The sequence below is a fragment of the Prosopis cineraria genome, unplaced genomic scaffold (genome assembly GCF_029017545.1).
Source record: "Prosopis cineraria cultivar Desert tree isolate PC_DT_omini unplaced genomic scaffold, ASM2901754v1 PC2, whole genome shotgun sequence".
Lineage (NCBI taxonomy): Eukaryota > Viridiplantae > Streptophyta > Magnoliopsida > Fabales > Fabaceae > Prosopis > Prosopis cineraria.
In genome coordinates, this window is record NW_026555333.1 from 24,218,881 (window position 1) to 24,227,907 (window position 9,027).

The following is a 9,027-nucleotide window of genomic DNA, read 5'->3' on the forward strand; positions in this document are numbered from 1 at the left end:
AAAGCTGAGACAGTGATAAGAAAAATGAGACTTGAATCAATTAATTTGGACTGACAGAGAGGGACACATGCCAACTCAAAGTTGAAACAGGGTTTTGGGAGTCCTCTGTAAAGGCTCCCTGGACCTTGTTAGATTTTAAAATTTCCATAGGACACTTCCCACATCCAAAATTGACCAAAATAGTTTTAAAATGAAGCTAAGATATATAGATTTCAATGAAATAAATTTCAAGTTCTAATTCCCTCAGAATCGTTCCCAATTAATTTTTCAAATTTAGATAGAGACACTAGAAATAGAGTATTTTCAGTTCTATACCTGGCCAAAGGTAATCTGACCCGCTTACGGACTATGGTTTTTCCCTTTTCACACACTGTGATAGAGGCGTCGTTGACTCCTAATCGTACCCTAACGGGTACTAGGGAGTTTCCAAACTACCTGGATGTCCCATGGTAATAGTCCCATATAATACTGCACCGAATGTCCCATGGTGTCAGCCCAGCCATATGGATTTTTCACTCACATATCTCCACACACACATATATCCACATATCTCGGGTGAACTCCCACCCCCTATGATCATGCTCCTTCACAATTTCATCACTTTTCATCACATTCCCACATCACAATCTTATATACATCGTATATATATATCAATTAAAATTCGATAACTTTTTACAAATCAATTTTTCATACTAAAATCATTTACAATGTCACATTTATGCGCAAAACTCTTCAAAACCACAACTTTATCATTTATAATTACTTCTACATAGTTATAATAGTTAATAAACACAATAAACTATATGGTTACCTCAACCCTTTATCACACAAAAAGGGTTACTGTGGCTCAACGTTAGCTCCACACATTCTATATGCACGATAAGGCTCGAACAACACTCAATCTACACCAATAAGTGACAATAATTAATTATCACTTCTGATAACTCTGAATTCACTAGGTTCTAAGTGCTTAAGATACCCAAATTCCTTTTCTAACAATACCAACCATTCCCATACACTCTAACCATCCTATTAAACATTCCAACACACCAATTTGCTAATCAATGTCTCACATTGTCTCAAAATCCTCAAATTATATTTAGGGTTCGTCCAACCCCTTACTAAAAATTCTCAATCACCACAAAACTTATAAATTTAAGGTTAGAAGCTTGATTTAACTCCTCAAGATCTTAAACTAATGGGTTCGGTCTAAACTCAAGGGAACTGAAATCAAAAACCCCATTACCCCAAATGTTCAAATTTTCGCATAAAAGAGGGAGAAGAGGGAATGTATAACTTATCCAATGGTGATTCAAGCTCCAAATGCCCTCAAAGTAGCCTAGGGATCGTGCCCTAGAAGACCACAAGCTCTCCTCCATTGCTCTCTCATTTTTCCTTCTTCTCTCTTATGTTTTCGGTCTGTTTCCACAATCTGATAAGTGCTGATTTTATGCATGCACCACGGCACATCATCACGCCTACCACAGCACATGGGACAGAAAGCCCCATGAAATTTTAAACTTCCTTCCGTGATATGGCCCACTTGAACCTTGGTCTAGCCCTCTTCTAAGGCTGTCCAAGGATCCAAAAACCATATTAGTCTCCATAAACCTCACTAAATAATAATTTATCTAAACTGACCAAATTACTCTTGGAAACACTGATAATTACTAACGAGGAAACTTAGGATGATACAGATTCCACCAAGAAACTTAGCCAATCTTCATCATCTTTAAGAACCCTAAGTTGGAAGCTTGTTGACCAAAATTCATGGAACTTGGGATGAAGAAAATGAGCTTAGAACCTTGTGAAATAGGAAGGGATGGAATGAAAATGGAGAGAGGAGAAGAATGGTATGATTTTTATGGAGGTTTGGTGGCTGAAAATGGAGGTTAGGGTGTTGGAAAATGAAGAACAAAAGAAAGAAAATGAAGAACACTATGAACAAGACAGAGAAAATGTGGAAGATGAATGAAATGAGTGTTGGATCTGAAAATGAGGCGTATGGACATGCTCCTAAGTGTTTCCCATCAGCTAAAGCTTAATTAAAAAAAGGAAAAGAAATTAAAATAGAAATGGGAGCCTTGTCATTTCCTATGTGTCATTCACATTTTCAAGCTGATTTAATCTCCAAATAAAGCCTAATTAATGTGCAAACCATCAGCTTTGACCTCAAGGAATGTTGACCTCAATTGCCCAATTGATGCATAAGTCATATGCCACTTATGTCACATAAATCACATAAATCAATTAAATAACATGTAATATAATAAAATATAATTAATGTCCAGAATTAAATTCATAATTAGAAGGGAGAATTAATTAAAATAATCAAGTTTTAGGCTACACAAAATTATATAAAAATTTCCACACAGAGGTGAGCCGAAAACTAGGTCAAACTAAGATACTAAAGAAAGTATTGACTTTTTATTTAGTTACTCCCAAATTAAAATAAATTTTAAAAATATAATTTCACCACTCATCAACTGGATATAAAATTAACTTTTTCAATTTTTCTTGTACATTTTTTCAAAAGTTCATTTTTTGGACCAAAATACCCCTAATGCACTAAACCTAGAAACTAAGGCAAAATTCCAAATCTAATGCAATGAGTGCACTTGAGGTAATAAATCATTAATAAAAGGGTCCTAATTGATAAATAAAAGTGGATAACAAATGTGTTCTATCAATTAGCTAAAGCCAACTTGGTTTGATTGAACGTAGTTGCACTTTTGACTAGTGAGGGCATAATTCTTGGTTAATGACTTAAGTGGCAACAAATTCTCCCTAATTCAAATTCTAAGAACCTATCTATTCACACTTCATTCCCAAACATTTAGCTCTTCCCCTAACTTGTTTTCCTTAGTTCATTAGATTTAATGATCAATTTAAACTACAAACATTTAGAATTTAACCTATTTTACTCAAGGAATTTTCATAATTGAACTAGTAAACACTTTTATTAGGAGATGACCTAGGTTGACCCTTTACTACATTAAGGTTGCTTAGAATTATTTTGAGAGATGAGTGACCATCCTCATCACCTCTTCATCTATATCATATTACTGAAAGGCATATAATTTTGCATCTTTCTCATCTCTTAAGGCTATAAGAATGTGATAGTTGACAAACTTTTCTCTAAACTACTCCCAGTCTAGCCAACTACTATTAGAGGGTCTCATAGAATTCCATTATTGCTTGGTATCCTCTACTAGCTACACAGTAACCAATACCACTTTTTACTTGGAAGAACACAGAGTGACCTTAAATATCATTTCCATTCTCTCAACTGATTCTTTGCATCAACTTCCTTTATACTTCTATCGGAGGTCAATAGATTAAATTGCAAAAATGTCATCCAAAGTTGGTTAATAGAGATCCCTTGATTTTCCTTAATTCTAGCATAAATTATTGGCCTACTAGAAAGAGTTTGCTGTTAACTCCCAAAATAGTACTAAGTTCCACACTATGTAGATAATAGTCAACCTAGGTCAATTCTCTTGAGGATACTTAATTACTATGATTAATAAAGCTAACCAATGTGAATTAAACTACTCAAATAGTTCATTGATTTTGATTTGATTTTTTGAAAATTAAAAAGAAAGCTTTAAAACTAGATTAAAGTGTTTTTAGTGGTTTTTATGAAATGATAGGATCTTAGAGTTAGAGTAGTGAGTGAGTCATTGGCTTAAAAATTAAGTTGGCTTTAGATTACTTTATCCTCTTAGCCTAAAATAAAGAGAACTAGGAAAATTATCTCTAGCATGTTAACCTTGCCAACAACCTCCTTAAGTCTTAGATTAAGGTCCTTAGTTCAATTAATTATGTTAGTTTTAGGTATTGACCAAATGTGATGTAAAATATACACAAGTGATTTGGCCCTTCCCAAAAAGGCATGTAAACTCCAAAGATTATGGTAAGAAAACAAGAAATCAAGTATCAAACACTCAATATAATGATGTAGAAAATGTAAGAAAAGACACTAATAGAAACCTTAAGATTATGATAACATCTACAAAAGTAAGGAACTACCAAATATAAAAACATAATTAAATTACCCAGTTCTCAACAATACACACAAATGAACTAAGATTATGACTCAAATACATGATGAAATAATCCAAAGTTATGGCCTTACAACATCAAGACAATGAAGAAAACTAGGGTAGAGTAATTAAAAACTAAAGAAATATTAAGTATTTGGCCTCATCTTCTTCCTCCTCCTTTAAGATCCACAAGCCCGTTAGACTTCAAACTCCATGAAAGACCTCTTCTCCATGCCTTGGCCGAACTAAAACTAATCTACTATTGGAGATAAAAACCTTGAATGGATGAATAGATGGAGACTAGGGTTATGTGCGTGTTTTTTTAGTGTAATGTAAGTGATGGATGAAATTTGTGAAGAGAGATGGGAAGAGAAGAGATGAGAGAATGAGAAAAATGAGCAAATGAGTGAATGGAATCAGTCTTAGATGAAATTGTTCCACCCTTGTATTAGTATAGATGATTGGGTGAGCGATGAGTGTTGTGTGCGTGAATTAGCTGAAATTATATGTGTGGATTAAGCCTAAAATGAACTTGGACACAAAGAGGATTAGATTTAGATTAGAAGGGAGGCATAGGATTTTGTTTCAAGGTGATTTTGTTGGCTACAAATCTAATTTTCCAAATCACAAAGTCAAAACAAGGATTAAGGAGAGGATAGAAGTTTCCTAATTAGAAAATTTGAGTGATGTGGCACCACGTGCTTGTCATTTTGAATTTAAATTTGAATTTTGCAGCTCCCTCTCCTCTTTTTGAAAGGCCTTGCATGTGTAACTCAAGCCTAAAAGCTTTCCTTGCTTGCCTTTAGCCCAATTGACATAAGTCTAAGTGCACTTGTTAACCTAAGTCACAAAATAACATTTTATTTAATCCAATAATATATGAGTGACAATAAATTATATTTTTGCACAATGAACTAATTATTTAAATGAGAGAATATTTATAAATGAAATTTAAGAGCAATGCTGCGTGAGAAGCACAATGAAAACAAATGTATATGCAAAGCCCAAACTAGGTCAACCAAGTCAACAACCTAAAGTATGACTTTTATGCAATATCTCCCAAACCAAAATGAATTTTTAAAAACCAATTGGACTATTATAAATCATAGAAAATATTAAATTTAATCCAAGAAAAACCTAATTTTCCATAAAAAGTGTAAATTTAGACCAAAATACCCTTAGTGCATAAATTCACCCCTTAGGCGATTTTATCACTTTTAACACCTAAATGCACGTAGTTAGGGAATATCATCTTTGAGGGTTCATAGATGAAATAAGACTAGTATGACTTTGATTAATTATAGAGATACAAATTAAAGTCATAGGCACTTGAAAGAGTACAAGATGCTGGACCGACCCGCTATAAGAAAGCTACATGGTACAAGTCATAAGCTTATCTCATAGGTAACTATATCACTAAGCCCTTTGACTTGAGATTATCATGGATTCCTACATGATGACAACTGAACTTTAACCTAGTCAAAAGTCACCTTTGACCAAGTGATCATAAAGGCTATGATTGAGTTTAGTGATATTCATGCAGAGGAATATGAGTAGTCAAGATGGAATTTGCCCCTTACATTAACTGAGAGATATTACTAGGCCCCTCAATGAGTAAGACTGAGAAAATGTATGGCCATACTACAATGGACAGGGTTTTTCCATTACTAATGTCAGTCTACTCAAAGATCGAGAAAGTAACGGTCAGGTAAAGGAGAATGACAATCCCATGTCTCATACTTGACCGAAATATCGCGTGACAAAAGGGATGTGATATGGTTGCATGATAGGTTACATCGGATCATCAATCCCCATGTGAATTGGGTAGTTGCAATGTCTTTCTAGAGGCCACTTGTGACTTGTAGGCTAATAGCGTAATTAGCCTACTGCCAATTTCATATGGGCCTATAGGGTCGCACACAAGAACAGCCCAAATCAAGCTGTAATATCCAAGTTCATTGAATTTGAAATATGTCTAGATTCAATGAATGTAATATAAGGTAAATGAATTATATATATATTTGAATATTTATTTGATAAATATTTATATATATATATTTATATGAAATATAAAATTCAAAATATAATTATATATATATATATATTTTATCAAAATATATATGTATATATATATTCGTATATATATAATATAATATGTATATATGATATATATTATATTATATTATATTATATTATATTATGTTAGTCTTAAATTTAATTTTATATGATAGATTAAATTTAATAACTAACATGATATGAGAGAATATCGTGTCAGTTTTATAATTTAAATTTCTAAAATAAATTTGAATTAGATATGATATTATAGATTAAATTTATGAGATAAATTTAATTAAATTTTTGTGGGCTTTTAAGTGGAAGATGAAAACCCTTATCTATATACTATATATAGATAGGGACGTCCTTGATTGAGGAGGAGAGAGTTAGAAAAGTTCTGACAGAAAAAATACTTTGAGAGTCACGAAACACCCTATAGAAAGAAAGCTAACGTTCATAGAAGAACGGACACTGGGAGCGCTAGCACACTGTTTGAGTTAGAGAGCTATTCGTGTGGATACCAGTAAAGGGAGCAGATCTACATTGTCAGCTCCTGAGATCCAAACTCTTGAAGAGAATGTGCACTAAGTTTAAAGAATTAAAAGGTAACTTTTCTATCCACCTTGACTTAAACGAGTTTGTTCGGTCCATATTAGGATAGGGACTTTAAAATTTTAATCTTTCATTGTGCCTCCCTATCCTACATAAATAATATGTCTAATCAATTCCTTGACACTTATCTTTTTCATTTTGAGCAAAACAAGAACAAAGAGGCTCCTTCAATCCTTAAAACTGAGACCAAAGCAAAGGAGAAAGAAATAAAGAAATTGTTGAATCATATGTTTTGATGATTACAAAACTAAGAGAAGAGGTGTGTGTTATGTGTGCAGATACATAAAGATTCATGGATGAAGACAAAATATCATGAGCATGAAGAATCAAGAAAAGAAGAAGATTTATAGAATAAGTTATTTATTTCTCTTAGATTCAATGTGAAAACTATGACAGCTTAATGACATGTTATCAATCTTAAAATAAATGCATAATCTTAATCTCATAAGTCTTATTTGTGCATCTTAGGACTTGTCTTAGTAAATTCAAGCTTAGGAGTAATATCATTCTAGCTTGAATTAGATTATAGAAGTAGAGCTTTTCTCTACATGATGATTCAGGCATGATTTAGTATGATCCCACATGTCATTTATCACTTTAGGCACATTGATTGACGTTTCACGCTTGAATCAATAGTGATCCAGACATGGTTTGTCACCTGTGTTTGTGTAATGCCTTGATGAAGCTCTGTACTCCAATTCATGCAAGCTACCCTTGTGTAAGCACGCTTGAATTGTCACCTTGTATTCCTTTGAATATTGTCAAGTGTCATTTCATGCCTGAATGGGAAAGTATTCATGTGTGTTTTGTCACTAAGTCTTTTGAACACATTTTAGCTAAGTGAGTCTTAAACCATTTCAAGCTTGTTTCATCTTATACACTTGTGTGATTTGTCACTTATTGTTCTAAGTCTTTTCAATCATGTAATCTTCATTTGAATGTGTAATGCCCACCTTGACATTGCCATGACAACACTCTAACATGCTGTTGTGATAACCCAAATTAATTAAAATCACAAGTAAAAGTTATCACAACCCAAGGATTTAAAAGTAATTAGTTTAAAATATTGAGATCTTAAGAGAAACCCTTTTTCAAAGTTTTTTGAGCTCAAACTATAGTTTAGAGTAAATCGTATGCGATAATGGAATTATGAAGATACAAATCGGTACTTAAAATCACAAAAGGAGCAATCTGGAAACAAATCTAGAATTTACACATTTTGTTGCAGCCCAAGCCACACTTACCATGGTAGATGGCATAGAGGGATGAGTCCCTTAGCTTGAATTGCATTATGGCATGACAACATGCACCGCGGCATGTGCCTATTGTCATGACAACAAATTGTTGTCATGACAGTACTTTGAACTTCCGGAGCACGTCGTTTTGCCATCCAACCTCCAATTTGAGTGGTTCAAGTGTCCACACGAAGCTCTTTGAGCCCTCTAACTAGTCGAACTAGTCTCAGCCTAAAATTCTCAACTATCAAAATGGTCTGTTTTCACCTTAAAACGCATTCAATGGTGTCCAATTCACATCACCTAGTGCCATTAGACCTGAAATCACTTTGACCAAATCAAATGGACCACACATAACAAACAAGGCCAATCATATCACACAAATAACCTTTCACACACAAAATAACCACCAAACGCCCAATTCTCAACAATGCAAAGGGGTGGATCAAATTTAACATAATAATCATTTTAACATTTTCAACACATAAACATTTCAATCCTATCACTTGTATTAGTATCTTGGCCTTTCACACACATTTAATCACAATCACTACAAGCTTAGGCTGAGATATGCACACATTCCACAAATTCATACAAGTGATTACCAAAACAATGAAATGTCCTTAAGTTGGCGCAATATTTAAAATATTCATTACAAAAACCAAAATGACGAGGGAGAAGAGCTATACTAATGAGATCTTCACTCTTTGGTTGCCCTTTCCTTCCATTTTCCCTTACGAAGCCCTTACATGTAAAATATAACTACAAAGTGAGATAAACATCTCAGTAATAGAATAATTCACTTATAGCAATTAACATGCATAACCAAAAGTGAGTAAAGCTTATGTACTTTAAAATTACTCTTTTAACATATTCAACCATATACTTTCTATGAGCACAAGTTATTTACTGCTAGTTCGATCATTCTACTATCCAAGCCTCTATACCACATTTACAATGGCCCGACCTCACCTTTGGTGGTAGGATTACCTAGCCAAAGGTGTCCTATCCTACTTCTAGACAATGATTTCCCCCATTGCACACGAATTAAGGTGTTATTACTCCAACACCGCATCTCT